The sequence below is a fragment of the Diceros bicornis genome, unplaced genomic scaffold (genome assembly GCF_020826845.1).
Source record: "Diceros bicornis minor isolate mBicDic1 unplaced genomic scaffold, mDicBic1.mat.cur d_74_multi, whole genome shotgun sequence".
In the NCBI taxonomy this organism is placed as follows: Eukaryota; Metazoa; Chordata; class Mammalia; order Perissodactyla; family Rhinocerotidae; genus Diceros; species Diceros bicornis.
In genome coordinates, this window is record NW_026690930.1 from 1677659 (window position 1) to 1693841 (window position 16183).

Genomic DNA, 16183 nt, shown 5'->3' on the forward strand with positions numbered 1-16183 from the left:
TGTTTTGTTTTTTAGGCATGAAGGGTGTTGTATTTTGTGAAATTCTTTTCTATGTATATGGCCGAGATTACGTGGTATTGGCAGTTATTCTATTAATATGGTGTATTACATAATCAGTTTTCAGATATTAAGCCACCGCTCCAACTAGAGGTGAGAGATTCAGACGTTCTCAAGTCTGTCCTGGGCGTGCCACATCCCTGAGCCCTTGTGGCCTTCTAGAGGCCCACAAATACACTGGAGCTTTTCAACGCCCCCTGTGGACATCTCATTCCCCCAATTTTTCTTCTAAGTTGTTGGCTCACCTCTTGCCTGCCTCTCCTGGTATCACTCCCTCAGGCAACTACAATAGAAAACAATTAGCCCTGATTGTTTTTAGCAAGTGCCTTGGGGACAGACTTTCCATCCTGGGCAAGCTCTGACTCAAGTAACGACAAGCCCTGAACATGGGGCGTTTTCGGGGAGCTGCCAGGCAGGTCAGCTAGTTGCAGTTGGGTGGGGAGGGGTCTTTTCAGAGCTCCACACCCACTATGGCTGCTGTGCTGCGGGTTGTCTCAGCCACCATGGTTCTGAGACTGACGGTTTTCACAGTCATGGAGGATGTTGTGAGAGCAGGATGGGAATAGTGCAAGTTATAGTGCCACAAAGTTTGCTCCCTGTATCAAGATTCCACCGTGTGTCTTCACTAAACCCTCCTCAGATTCTTACAAGCCTTTGATTAATTTCTAGACTTCTGAAAAGATGATTTCGACCATTTTTACCAGTGTTCTCATTGTTTTTATGCATTTGCAGAAGTCCTTACTCCAAAGTTTCAAAAATGTTCTCCCTGTAGTTATTTATTTATAAATTAATTACTTGAAATGAAATTACATGAGAAATTCAGTTCCTCACTCACACACACTAGCCACATTTTAAGTGCTCGATAACAACATGAGGCTAATAATGAGTGTATTTGGTAGTGCAGACAAATGTTTACATTATTGCAGAAAGTTCTCTTGGACAGGACCCAGAAGCAGGGAATCTAGATTCAGGGTAGAATTCCAGACACCCTTGATTATCCTTTGTGCCCTTCCAGGTCTGTCCCCCACAGTAACCACACTGGAGTGGACTCCCTGTGTACCTTGCCGCCTTGGCACAGAGACTGGACAGAGTTGCCATCTATGAGGAATTCCTGTGGCTGACCCAGAATGGTACCCAGCTGCAGAACTTGACCCTGGACCAGGAAGAGTGTCCTTGGGGATGGTAAGGCTCCCTGGTCATTGGGAAAGGAAGTGAGGCCTTTCTGGGGACTCTGGAGGCCTGGGGCTGAGAGAACATTGAACTTGCTCAGGCTGGCAGGAGGTGGCATAGTCCCCCAGTCTTTAGCCACCATTGAGAGAGAGTAAAGGACACCAGTGTAGTATGGGAGGCCCTCACCTTCTCCTAGACAGCTCTGCGACCTCAAACTAGTCACCTCCTCTTTCTGGACTTTTGTTTCCTCATCTCTGCACTGAGAGCCACTGGCCGGATGGTCAGTGAGGGCCTCCAGCTGTGTGTGAAGCAGACTTACAGGTTTGGGGGTGGATGTGGTTTCTGGTCCACAGGCTATAGTTTGCCAAGTCCCGCTCTAGATGAGCAGCAATGCGCTAGAACTTTCTGCAGTGGTGGAATGTTCTATCTGTGCTGTCCAGTGCATAGCTGCATGTGGCTGTTGAGTGCTTGAAGGATGGTATTGTGACTGGTCTTTATTGTTACTGATTTTTAATGTTACTGAGGTACTAGAATTTTTCTTTTATTTAACTAAAATTAATTTTAATTCAAAAAGAGACTTGTTGCTGCTCCATATCAGACAGCACTCCTCTAAGAGGTTGTCTGGGTAGAGGTACAAGTAGGGGGACCTGCACCCCTCCTCCCATGCCCATTGGGTGCTGTGTGTCCTACCCTCCTGGAGTTTATGTTGTAGCTGGCAATAACAAGAATAGAAAATTGAAAATTATCAATTATTTGATGTGAACAAACTCATACTTGCAGGTGGAAATCAGAGAAGACTTCCTGCAGGATATTACATTGTAGGTTAATCCTAGAAAATGAATATTAAGCAGATAGATAAAGGAGAAGGGGATGAATGTGTTTCTAGGCACGGAAGAACAATTTTGAGTGGGAATTTACAAATTTAGAGAGATCCCATAGGCTTGCCAACTGTGATGACCCATTCTCCCCCCGGCCGTCATAAGATAGTCCACCCCAAATTCAGTCCTCTGTGCCCAGAGGTATGAATTTGGTTTAATTTATTAAACTTTTGTTCTGTGATAATGGTCTTGGATTTTGTAGCAAAGTGTGCTCACTTTTTAGAGATGGAAAGTAAAATGGGGTGAAACATGATGATGTTTACTTGACTTTAATATTTCATTGAAAACATGGGATGAATCAAGGGTGGCAAGTGTTAATAATTTATACATTGATGAAATATTGTTTTAATTGGATGGAATATACATGGTTAAATTAGATGATGGATGTTTGTGAGACTCTCCCTTTATTTTTCTGTGTCTAAAAAGTTTTATTAAAAAGAGTGAAACACATTCACATGCATTCTCCATTTCATTCACTTCCAGAATATTCTGCCAACAGAGATGACACCTCGACTGAGAAGCCTAGTAAACCTGCAGGAAGCCCCAGCCCATGGTAGGGGGCGAGTATCTTGATGCTGTGCCTCATCGAAGAGAACCATGCGCACAGGGTTTTGGATGATGAGGAAAGTTGGCCAACCCTTGTCAAGGACGGTTGAGGCACAGTGGGGTCAGCAGGAGCCCTTGGGCGATGACAGGAGGTGGCTCACCCCAGCACTTGTCTCCCCAGACCACCCCGTCTGGGCCCTCATCCTCATCTGCTTGGCGGGAATCCTGGTGCTCATCACAGGCCTGATCTGCTGTCTGCTGGTAAGCCATGACGTGTTGCTTGTCTTCTTACTATTGGGTTATAAGAGCTCTTTATATATTATAAATACAAGTCCTTTTCTAGGGATATGTTTTGCAGATGTTTTCTCCCAGTCTGTGTGTGGCTTGCCTTCTCCTTCACAACATGAGTCATTGGGGAAATGTAAGTGACAGTCATCATGAGATTCCACCATACTTGAGAATGGCTAAAATTAAAAAGACTGACTATAGCAAGTGTTGTTGAAGATGTCAATTCACTGAAACTCTCATCGAGTGCTGGTGAAAAATAGCTTGGATGCGTCTTTAATAATTACGTACGTCTACCCAGCCATTCCTCCCCTAGGAATCCATCCAAGGGAAATAAACCCGTATGTCTATACACAGACTTGTACACACATGTTGATAACAACCAATTTATAGTAGACAAAAACGGAAAACAACCCAAATGTCCATCTACTGGTGAACGGATACACAAATTGTGGTATATCCCCACAATTGAATACTATTCAACCATAAAAAAGAATGAATTATTTTTTTTCATTATTTTATTGAAATTATAAATGGTGTTAACATTGTGTAATTTCAGGTGTTCATTATTATTTGTGAATTTCTGTATAGACTGCATCGTGCTCACCACAAGTAGTCTGACTTTTATCCATCACCATGCATATGTGCCCCTTTAACTCTTTCACTCAACCCCCAGCCCCCATCCCCTCTGGTAACCACTAATCTGTTCTCTTTATCCCTGTGTATGTTTATCTACTACATATGAGTGAAATCATGCATATTTGTCTTTGTCTGGCTTATTTCATTTAACATCATACCCTCAAGGTCCATCCAGGTTGTTGCAAACAGGATGATCTTGTCTTTTGTTTTTTCTGGCTAAGTAGTATTCCATTGTATATAATACATACCACATCTTCTTTACCCATTCATCTGTAGCAGGGCACTTGGGTTGCTTCCATGTCTTGGCTATTGTGAATAATGCCACAGTGAACACAGGGGTGCATAAATCTCTTTGAATTGTTGATTTCAATTTCTCTGGATAAATACCCAGTAGTTGGATAGCTGAAAGGTATGGTATTTCTATTTTTAATTATTTCAGAAATCTCCATACTATTTTCCCTGGTGGCTGCACCAGTTTGCATTCCCACCAGCAGTGTGTGAGGGTGCCCTTTTCTCCTTATCCTCTCCAACATTTGTTATTTTTTGTCTTGGGAATTATAGCCATTCTGACAGGTGTAAGGTGATCTGTCATTGTAGTTTTGATTTGAATATCCCTAATAATTAGTGATGTTATACATCTTTTCATGTGTCTGTTGGCCTTCTGTATATCTTCTTTGGAAAAATGTCTGTTCATATCCTCTGCCCATTTTTAGATTGGATTATCTGTTTTTTTTGTTGTTGGGTTGTTTGAGTTGTTTATATATTTTGGAGATTAACCCCTTGTCAGCTATATGATTTGCAAATATTTTCTCCCAGTTGGTGGGTTGTCTTTTCATTTTTTTTTGTTTTTGTGAGGAAGATCAGCCCTGAGCTAACATCCGTGCTAATCCTCCTCTTTTTTTCTGAGGAAGACCGGCTCTGAACTAACATCTGTTGCCAATTCTCCTCCTTTTTCTTTTCCCCAAAGTCCCAGTTGATGGTCGTATGTCATAGTTGCAGATCCTTCTAGTTGCTGTATGTGGGACGCAGCCTCAGCATGGCCGGACAAGAGGTGCGTCTATGTGCGTCTGGGAACCGAACCTGGGCCGCCAGTAGCAGAGAGCGCGCACTTAACCACTAAGCCACGGGGCCGGCCCTATCTTTTTGTTTTATTCATCGTTTCCTTTGCCTTGCAGAATCCTTTTAGTCTCATGTAGTCCCATTTGTATATTTTTTCTTTTCTTTCCCTTGCCTGAGTAGACACGGTATTGGAAAAGATGCTGCTAAGACCAATGTCAAATCCTGTACTGCGTATGTTTTCTTCTAGGAGTTTTATGTTTCAAGTGTTAGATTCAAGTCTTTTATCCAATTCGTTTTAATTTTGGTGTATGGTGGAAGATAATGATCTACTTTCATTCTTTTGCATGTGGCTGTCCAGTTTTCCCCACAGCATTTATTGAAGAGACTTTCCTTTCTCCATTGTATGATCTTGGCTCCTTCGTCAGAGATTAACTGACCACAGATGTGTGGTTTTCTTTCTGGGCTTTCAGTTCTGTTCCATTGATCTATGAGTCTGCTTGTGTGCCAGTACCATGCCATTTTGATTACTATAGCTATGTAATATATTTTCAAGTTAGGATTGTGATGCCTCCAGCTTTGTTCTTTCTTCTCAGGATTGCTTTGGCTATTCGAGGTCTTTTGTTATTCCACACATATTTTAGGATTCTGTGTTCTATTACTATGAAGAATGTCATTGGGATTCTGATTGGGATTGCATTGAATCTGTAGATTACTTTAGGTAATATGGACATTTTAACTGTGTTTATTCTTCCAATCCATGTGCATGGAATATCTTCCCATTACTTCAGGTCATCATTGATTTCTTTTAATAATGTCTTATAGTTTTCATTGTATAGGTCTTTTACCTCTTTGGTTAAATTTATCCCTAGACACTTTTTTCTTTTTGTTGCAGTTGTAAATGGGACTGTATTCTTGAGTTCTCTATCTGTTAGTTCATTATTAGAGTATAGACTTGCAACTGATTGGGGTGAGTTGATTTTGTACGCTGCAACTTTGCTGTAGTTGTTGATTATTTCTAATAGTTTTCTGATGGATTCTTTAGGGTTTTCTATATTTACAATCATGTCATCTGCAAACAGCAAGAGTTTCATTTCTTCCTTTCCAATTTGGATTCCTTTTATTTCTTTTTCCAGCCTAATTGCTCTGGCCAAAACCTCCAGTACTATGTTGAATGCGAGTGGCGAGAGTGGGCACCTTTGTCTTCTTCCTGTTCTCAGAGGAATGGCTTTAAATTTTTCACCATTAAGTATGATGTTGGCTGTGGGTTTGTAATATATGGCCTTTACTGTGTTGAGGTACGTTCCTTCTATACCCATTTTATTGAGAGTTTTTATCATAAATGGATGTTGGATCTTGTCAAATCCTTTCTCTGCATCTGTGGAGAGGATCATGTGATTTTTATTCCTCATTTTCTTAATGTGGTGTGTCACATTGATTGATTTGTGGATGTTGAACCATCCCGGTATCCCTGGTATAATTTCCACTTGATCATGGTATATGATCCTTTTAATATATTGCTGTGTTCGATTTGCTGATATTTAGTTGAGGATTTTTGCATCTGTGTTCATCAGTGATTTTGGCCTGTAATATTCCTTCTTTGTGCTGTCCTTGCCTGCTTTTGCTGTCAGGGTGATGTTGGCCTCATAGAATGAATTAGGAAGTGTTCCATCTTCTTCAACTGTTTGGAATAGTTTGAGAAGCATAGGTATTAAATCTTGTTTGAATATTTGGTAGAATTCTCCAGAGAAGCCATCTGGTCCTGGACTTTTGTTTTTTGGGAGGTTTTTGATGACCATTTTGATCTCTTTACTTGTGATTGGTCTGTTCATTTTCTCTATTTCTTCTTGATTCAGTTTTGGGAGGTTGTATGAATCGAAGAATTTATCTATTTCTTTTAGGTTATTGAAATTGGTGGCATGTAAGTTGTTCAGTGTATTCTTTGATTGTCCTTTGGATTTCTGTGGTATCTGTTGTAATTTCTCCTCTTTCATTTCTAATTTTATGTCTTTGACCCTTCTCTCTTTTTTTCTTAGTGAGTCTGGCTAAGGGTCTGTCAATTTTGTTTCAATCTTCTCAAAGAACCAGCTCTTTGTTTCATTGATCCTTTCTACTGTTTTTTTTAGTCTCTATTTCATTTATTTCTGCTCTAATTTTTATTATTTCCCTCATTCTGCTGACTTTGGTCTTCATTTGTTCTTCATTTTCTGGTTCTATTAGGTGTAGTTTAAGGTTACTTATTTGGTATTTTTCTTGTTTGTTGAGGTGCGCTTGTATTGCTATGAATTTCCTTCTTAGAACTGCTTTTGCTGCGTCCCATAACAGTTGTTTTGTTGTCTTTTCATTTTCATTTGTCTTCAGGTATTTTTTGATTTCTCCTTTGATTTGTTCATTGATCCAATGGTTCTTCAGTCGTGTGTTCTTTAGTCTCCACATATTTGTGACTTCCCCATCTTTTTTCTTGTAGTTGATTTCTAGTGTCATAGCATTGTGGTCAGAAAAGAAGCTTGATATGATTTCCATCTTAAATTTATTCAGGCTTGCCTTGTTTCACAACATATGGTCTATCTTTGAGAATGTTCCATGTGCACTGAAGAAGAATGTGTATTCTGCTGTTTTGGGAGGGTATGCTTTATATATATCGATTAAGTTCATCTGATCATATGTTTCACTTAATTCCACTATTTACTTGTTGTCTTTCTCTGCATGATTTATCCATGGATGTAAGTGGGTTGTTCAGGTCCCCTGCTATTATTGTGTTGCTGTTAATTTCTCCCTTTAGGTCTATTAATAGTTGCTATATATTCTTTTGTGCTGCTGTGTTAGGTGCATATATCTTTATAAGTGTTATGTCCTCTTGGTGGAAAGTCCCCTTTATCATTATATATCGCCCCTCTTTGTATCTCATAGACTTTTTTATCTTGAAGTCAGCTTTGTCTGGTATAAGTATGGCAACACATACTTTCTTTTATTTGCCATTTGCTTGGAGTATTGTCTCTCATCCCTTCATTCTGAGCCTGTTTGTTTTTAGAGCTGAGATGTGTTTCCTGGAGGCAGCATATTGTTGGGTCTTGTTTTCTAATCCACCCCACAACTCTGTGTCTGTTGATTGGAGAATTCAATCGATTTACATTTAGAGTGATTATTGATACATGAGGACTTAATCCCACCTAATCTATATTTCCATTGTTTCTCTTCCTTTGTGTTTCTGACTGCCATTTCATTTTGGGGGTTGTCTGTGGAGGTTTTCTCTTTTTTTATGATGTATGGCTCTGCTCTGATTTTTTGTTTGATGGTTACTGTGAGGTTTGTATGAAGATCTCATAGATGAGATAGTCCATCTTCTGATAGCCTCTTGTCTCCATTAGTCTAAGCAGGTTCCATCCCTTTCCTCTTCTCCTTCTGAGTTATTGTTGTCACAAGTTATTCATTTTTGTGTTGTGCGTTTGTGACTAAGCTGAAGTGTTTATAGTTACTTTTGATGCTTCCCTTCCCTTCTTCTTTTAAGTTATAATTAAGTATTTGCTACCCTATTGTGAAACAGAGCTGTAGCTTTCTGATTTTGTCTGTCTATTTATCTCTTTGCTCAAAGCTTTGTAGACATTTGCCTTCTTTTTGTTTCAGGTATGAGGGCGTTCTTGATCATTGCTCGTAGAGGAGATCTAGTGGCGATGAACTCCCTCAGACTTTGTTTATCCGGGAAAACTTTTATTTCTCCATTGTATCATAAGGATCGTTTCACTGGATAGAGTATTCTAGGCTGAAAGTTTCTGTCTTTCACTATTTTTAATATATCATTCCATTCTTTCCTTGCCTGTAAAGTTTCTGCCAAGAAATATACTGAAAGCCTGATAGGGGTTCCTTTGTAGGTTATTTTCTTCTGTCTCGCTTCCCTTAATATTTTTTCTTTGTCATTGGCTTTTGCCAATTTTACTATTATATGCCTTGGAGAAGGTCTTTTAGCATTGATGTAATTAGGCATTCTGTTGGCTTCATGTATTTATAACTCCGGTTCTTGCCCAGGTTTGGGAAGTTCTCAGCTATTATTTCTTTGAACAAGCTCTCTGCTCCTTTCTCCTTCTTTTCTCCCTCCAGAATACGTATAATTCTTATGTTGCTTTTATAATTGAGTCATATATTTCTCCAAGAATTCCTTCATTTTTAAAAAATCTGACTTCTCTCTCCTTGTCCACTGGAAGCATTTCTATATTTCTATCCTCTAAATCACTAATTCTTTCATCCATAATATCAGATCTATTTTTTAAGGATTCTAGATTCTTTTTTATCTCACTAATTATGTTCTTCATATCCAGAATTTCTGCTTGTTTTTTTTTAATAGTTTTAGTCTCTTTGATGAAGTATTCCTTTTCCTCATTAATTTTATTTCTGAGTTCATCGAACTGTCTGAACATTCCTGTAACTTGGTGAGTTTCTTTATGACAGTTATTTTGAATTCTCTGTCATTTAGATTGTAAATTTCTGTGACTTCAAGGTTGGTTTCTGGAGATTTGTCATTTCCTTCTGCTCTGAATTGTTACTGTAGTTTCTTATGGTGTTTGATGAACTAATCTTTTGCCTGAGTATTTGTGGTAGTATCAGGTCGCAGATTCCACCTGCTACTGCTGTGGGGGAAGCATGAGCTGTGTTTCTGATCCCCCCCATATGCTGGAAGTTGTGTGGGTACAGTGGGTGTTCCAGCCAGCTGGGAAAGCATTCACACTGGGCTCAGAGCTCCCGCCACACGGAGGCAAGTACCCAGTTGTGAGAGCGCAGCACTGCTATGGGTGTGTGTGCATCTGGGAAAGCATCTGCATGTGCACGTGTATCTGCTGCTGCCTTTTCTTATGCTCATGGCAGCCTCTGTGCTTGGTGGGTGGGGCTTCTTCACGGGTCTGAGCATTGGCCGATCATTGGGACTCCAGTGGCACGGTGGGCTTTCCAGCCATCCAGGAAAGCATTCATGTGTGGGTCCAGGGCTGCCGCCAACCCCTCCCAGAGTTGCACCAAGGTGCATTCCCACTTTTGGGGATGCAGCAGTACTATTGGATCTCACGCCAACCTGGAAAGTGCTCGGGCTTGTGTACAGTGCTGCCAGGGAAGGGTTGGGGATAGGAATGAATTCATAGTACATGCAATGACAAGCATGAATCTCAGAAAAATTATGCTGAGTGAATGAAGCCGGTAAAAAATGAGTACATAGTATATGATCTCATTTATAAAAATTCTTGGAAAATACAGGAAAATCTATAGGGACATATACCGGATCACTGGTTGCCTGGGAATGAGAATGTGTTTGCAGACGACAGGGAAGGAGGAATTAAAATGAGCATGAGGAAATTTGGGGAGGATGGGCGTTCCTTTTCTTTATTGTGGTGATGGTTCAATAAGTTATAATCAAAATGTATCAAATTGTTCACTTTAAATATATGCAGTTTACTGTATGTCGTTAATACCTCAATTAAGCTAGAACATGCAGGGGAAAGAGAGGGAGAGAGAGCCGAAAGAGGGAAAAGGGAAGGAAAAGAAGGACGGAGGGTGAAAATTAAGTGGACAAAAGGAAGAGAGAGACACAGGAGGCTTCGGGTCTCTGTGGCTTTGGCATCTCCTTCCCCTGGAGTCTCCCATACTGGGCAGCTGACTGGACCATTCTGATGCGCCCTCGTCACCTCACAAGTCACTTGTCTGCCGGCAGAAGAAGGAGGGCAACTATGAGGTCCAATGACGACGCCTGGGCTATTACCTACCTCGTGGCGACCTACGGAAGCTGCGATGACTAGATCTGACTAGATCTGAGGTCCCATTTCCCAGATGGGGTCCGGAGCAGCTTGACTGGAACAGAACGAAACCACATTGGACGGACACAGGCTCCGAGCCTTTCTAGACTTGGGCCCTGACTGGCTCACAGGGGACTAAGCTGAAAGGTTTCAACTTCCTTAAGTCCTGAAAGTGACCGTAACTTCTGTCCTGTGGTGTCACACCAGTTCATCCCTCAGGGACACCAGAATTGGTGAAACCAGCACAGACATTGCCATCATGTAAAATTGAACCCCCACTTCAGTGCAAGTTTTCCCTATTAGGAAACTTTGGAACATCCCTCCCCTTGACTCTGTGCAGCCATCACACCCCTCTCGGTTCCTCCATATTCCTCCCCCACTGAAGCACTGGCAGTCTCACGTTCCCCTTTTCTGCTTCATTCTCTGAAGCTCAGATTCACCAGGACTTCCAGATCAATCTCCCTCGATGGCTCCTCTCCCCACTCATGGGTCCTCCATGACGGGAAACAGGCCAAGATGAGAGGAATGGGTGAGACATGACTCTGCAGTCACCTTGGGCCTTAGGAGCTGAAATGACTAGGTGTCTGGAGACCCTGAATCCCAGAGTAACACCAAGGCTCTGGGAAGAGAGTATCTGCTCTGGATGTAAAAGTGAATAAAATTGGGGGGGGGGGAGGAAATCTGAGGGAAAAGAAAGAGTCTTTTTTCATCTTTCTCTGTACAGAGTCCAACTAGCCTCACAGCATTGGCCCCGACAACAAGCAGCCCAGAGCATCCAGGCATGAGGCAGGCTGCGCTGTTCTGCCGTGGGTCTGTGGGAACAGATTACATTATCTGTGCACACTGTGTAGACGACCACAGCTGAACATACCCAAGGGCTGAGAATTAAATTCACAGTCATGCCACTCTCTCAGACTTTTTGTGTGTGAGCTTCACATTCTCAGTCTTAAGCAGTGATTCTCTGAGAATGCACACTCTGAAGATTATCATGATTAATAATATTAATATATTATTATTATACATTGCATACATTATACATTATACACTGTACATTATAGTTATAAATTAATGTATAATAATAATTACACATTAAATATATTATTATGATATATTACATTATTATAATAATATCATTCTAATGATTAATAATAGTTACCGTTATTGACTATTTAATTTCTGCTAAGCAACATGACTGGCAAGCTCTGCGTGTATTATCTCAGTTACAGTCACCATTTTTAGGGTTTTATTCCCATTTTAAGCTAAAGATATGGAGGCTCAGAAATATTAAATAACTTGACAAAGAAGGAAAAAAATTACTCCAAAGCTAAATTAAACACCTATTCAAACTATGTGTCAAAGAAAGAAAGACGTTATCTGACCTACAAACAGACTCAAAGTTGACCTCCCACAGGCCTGCAGTGAAAGAACCGGTAAAGAATGTGCATCAGGAAGAAGAAATGTGAACCCAGGGAAACAAAACAGGAGTCACGAGGAAAGGAAAAAACAGTCTGTCTAATTTAGTATTAGTTTTAAAACAAGACATTAAAAACACATTCGAACCAAAATTCCAGATGATTACCCATGGAAGAATAGAGGAGAGAAGATTTACCTAAAAAATAACTCATTTTTAGGGAAGATATAAATACTAAGATACTCTATTATTGTTTAACACATTGCTCTCAGAAACTGATAAATCTGTGGGTAAAAGTAAGTAATGATAAAGAGGATTTGAAGAGTGCAACATGCTCGATCAGGCAAATAGACAAATCCCAACACACTGGCTTATTGTGAGACTTGTGATGCTGAAAACAGTCGTTCTCCTGACAGCATGATACCGCAATGGGACATCAATTTTCATGAATCAAATTTCCAATGCATATAAATCTAAAAACAGGGAAAATCCAGTATTTCATTATATGGAACTGTGATTCAACATGCAACAAATACCAGAAAAATAGAGACCCAGAAGTAGGTGTCTTTTTTGAGAAGACAGATATAACAGCTCTTTAGTGAAATACTATGTTGGAATCTGTTGCAATATTACGCAAAAAGGACAGTCCATTTGGACTAGGTATGTTTTCTCTGTGACTGTGAGGGCAAAACTCTAAAGAATCCCCTGACTGTGATAACTCTCTGTTGATCTTAAAATACAAGTACATGACACTCAGGAAAGGAAAATGAGAGAACAAAGTGAGAAGGAAAGATCTCCTTTCTCTCTTCACTGAAACCCAATCTCTCACCTCCGAAGGATCACTGTCTGTATCTTCTCTGTCATGCAAAGGAATCAAAGAAAAGAAAACTATTGGTATATATTAAAGTTTCAAGAGCTTAAAGCAAGAAGACATCAGGACCCCTGCAGAGGCATTAATGTAGTGTGAGCTGCATGTCATCTGCGCCGTTTTCTCTTTTCTTCATCGTGTTTGTCCGGACGTCCTTCTTGGCCCCTCACTCTCCCTACCTCGCTAGCGAGTCTGTCTGCATTAGTGCTACCGCCAGTGTCTCTCTTGCCATCTTCACTTTCCCTTCCTGTTTCCTGATATCCTCCTCAGTCACCAGAAGTTGTTTGCAAAGGAGCTGTGGGATGTACAGACCAGCTCCTGGGATCATCTCTGCCGAATCTGAAGACTAGGCAGGGGTGGGCATGGGACTGGAGTTCAGACCACCTGTGAGCACACCTGGCAGGGATGCACCTGTGCAACTAGGTGCAAGTTTCGGCAGGGCTTTGGCAAGGTCAAAAGGACTTAACAGTTCTCCTGTACTCTGCAGGCCTGGAGACCTTGCCGTCTCTTCTGCCAGCAGAGTTGTTGGGGCTGCTCCAAGGTTTCCTCCCATTGATGGCATCTGATCTCATTGGCAGGATAGGATGTGATTCTAGTAACTGGCCTCTTGAATATGTAACTGGACATCCTCAAAGGGGTGGAGATGCTCAAACCAGGCTTTGGTTTGGATTGGTTTCCACAATCATGTCACTTCCTCTGTGATGATTTGACCATCATACTTCTTTTCCTCTTACCCTATAAAAATAAATTGTGAAAGTGGATCAGAGTTATAGTCTGGCAGGGAAACCTGCCTTCCCAGGACAATTATGTCAGATGCCTTGTGCTTCTACACTCCCTCTCTCCCTGTGGGGATTAATCTGACCTGTGTCCTGGGACATCATCAAAGAGATTTGGGTCCAGAACAGAAAGCTCGAGGTCAAAACTCAGGACTACGGCAGGTCATTTCTTCTCCCCTATGTTGTCAGACACTTATGAGTATGACTTTATTCTCTTCTTGTCCTTGTCACTCTCAACAACAAAATCCCTGGTGCCCCCTGTCAGGACACACGGTCCACAGTCTTTTTCTAAATCCCAAATCATACCAGTCTTCTGTAATATATGACTATTCATTTGATTAACCCATTGACCAGTTGGTGTTCATAGCTCCATTAGAGCTTAAATCAGTAGTGAAATTATCATCCACCCCACTCCTAGTGACGCTTATTTGACAACTGTGAACATTAAATCTCAGTACAGAGAACGTATGTCTGAAAAAACTCAACTTACAAATGGAGATTGTGCTGTAAGTGGGAAGTACACACTGGATTTATGAAACCCAGGAAAAAAATGTAAACTCTCTCATTATTAGTTTTGTATAGACTGCACCCACATTGATGATATCTTGGTTATAGTGGGTTAAAATATACCATTAAAATTAGTTTCACCTGTTCGCTTTCCTTTTTTAAAATGTGGCTACTAAAAAAAATATTTAAATTCTATAATAGAGTGTGCTTAATGTTGCTATTGGACAGTGCCGATGAAGCCATCAGTGAAAATAAAGTCCAGAGAAAGTGGTTCGGGAAATTTTTTCCCTAGAAATGGAGTCTACACTGGCCCGCACTGCAAGATGCAGCAAAAACTGTCACACACACACACACACACACACACACACACACTGATAGAATGAAACAAACCTCTTCCTAGAGTCCCACCACTTCTCACATGGCATGAGGTTGCACTCCTACTTAGTCCTTAGTGGACTAATCTCAAGAAAGAAGGCAGAAGTCAAGGTAATTTACCAGTTAGGAAGATCTAAAACCAGAGACTAAAGCTCAAGATATGTGGTGAATTTCCTGTCGTGGCTTCTGTTATTAATCCAATATGTTAGGGAGACTTTTCCAAGGAGGGTTGTTTTAAAACTCACTTTTTCTTTACTATGTAAAAATAGACAGGCTATGTAAAGAATAATTACTCTAGCCAATCAATGAAAAGGAGATGATAGAACACAAATACCCTTATTATAAGTCACTACTGGATTAGAGAGTCAGGGAACAGCTGACATTGTGTTAATTTCCCCTAAATTAGGCTGATTCTGATTTCATGACCGTCATATTGATTGTATTATGCTAGAACCTACGAAACTTCCCAGCCCGCCCTACTATTTAACCACCGAGGCCCACCAACCAGACCAGTCCTTGCTGACACATCCCCTGCCTCCATCCCTGCTGACAACACCTGGAGGATTTTCCCCAAATCCCACTCTGTCCCTGCGCTCTTCTACCTACCCCAGGGTCAGGGAAACATTTTCTCCAAGGCTCAGGCTCTGCGTGTGCCCAGCTCTGGGGATGGCACTTCTCCCTCGAGTGAAGACAAGGATCAGAGTGCAGACCCTGTGAGCTGCAGCAATTGGACAAAGACTGGACTTTGCTGACAGAAAAGAACCTTTAGTGGGCATGGTTACCAGGGTCCAAGAAGCCCCAGTGATTCCTCCAGGGAATGTGATGCAGGACAGAGCAGGAATGTCTGCGTGTGTTTCGGCTTGGGAATGCCTGTAGGGTGACATAGGTGACATTGGTAATGCATTTGCCAATGTTGTTCACTCATTTATTCATCGTATGTCATGGAGTGCTTTCTACATACATCCAGGCAACAGTCTCACCCTCTGGGGCTCACAGGCAGTGTCAGAAGAATTTCTAAATTTTATTTCTAATATATAGGTACAGCACTGGGAATACACTAGGTGTTCCAAGCATTTTTCAAACATGAACTCCTTTAATACTCTCCATAAACCTACAAAGTAGGTATGCTGATCATTATTGCCAACTGAGAGATGAAGAAACTGAGGCACCAATAAGGCAAATAACTCTGTCAATACAAATATCTAGTAAGGGATTGAGCTGGAATTTGGACGTGAAGAGTTAGCTCCATAGTCTGTGCTCCTAAGCATGACATTTACTCTCTAAAGACTTCACATCATGAAAAAATGTGATCAGTTATCCTTTTTCTTGGTGCATTGAGTAGCCACACTATTTTATCTGTGTCTGAAAAGTAGAATACCTGCGTAGAAACTACTGCACATACACACTCAAATTACATCTACCAATGTCCCCAGTCCCTGAACATTAATACAGAGAACATTTCAGAATGTTTCTTGCCCAAGTTGGGAGGACTCTGAGGAAATCTCAGTGTTACTGTAAGAAGCTGAGGACAGGCTGGGAGTGGGTCTCAGGGGAAAGGTGTCCTCAGGAGTCACCATTGAATGACAACATTGATGGGAGTGTCTCAGCAGTGACTGAATTCAGGATCTGGTGGTGTTTTAACCTGGTGCTTATCTTCTGGCTGTGGGTTTATGGTGATGCAGCACAGGGAGAGGGGATGGTTCACTGTGTTCTTGGGGAAACCAGACCCATGAAAGAGAGGGAATGTTGGTTTACTTAAACAATGGACTCGTGGTGGGAAAAATTCGGCCTGGAAGAGACAGTCGTGTTCCTGGTATAACCAGAAGGAGTTGCCTCTGCTT

The 16183-nt window shown here is 41.2% G+C and overlaps 1 long non-coding RNA gene across 1 annotated transcript in view; it reads left to right on the forward strand.

The window, feature by feature from the left end:
- Positions 1 to 1216: 1216 nt before the first annotated feature.
- LOC131402382 (uncharacterized) overlaps positions 1217 to 16183 on the forward strand; it is a 39520-nt gene continuing 24553 nt past the window's right edge. Inside the window, exons 1-2 of the long non-coding RNA XR_009218612.1 lie at positions 1217 to 1239; positions 2605 to 2912. This is a non-coding gene — a long non-coding RNA (uncharacterized LOC131402382). The remainder of the gene's footprint in view (positions 1240 to 2604; positions 2913 to 16183) is intronic.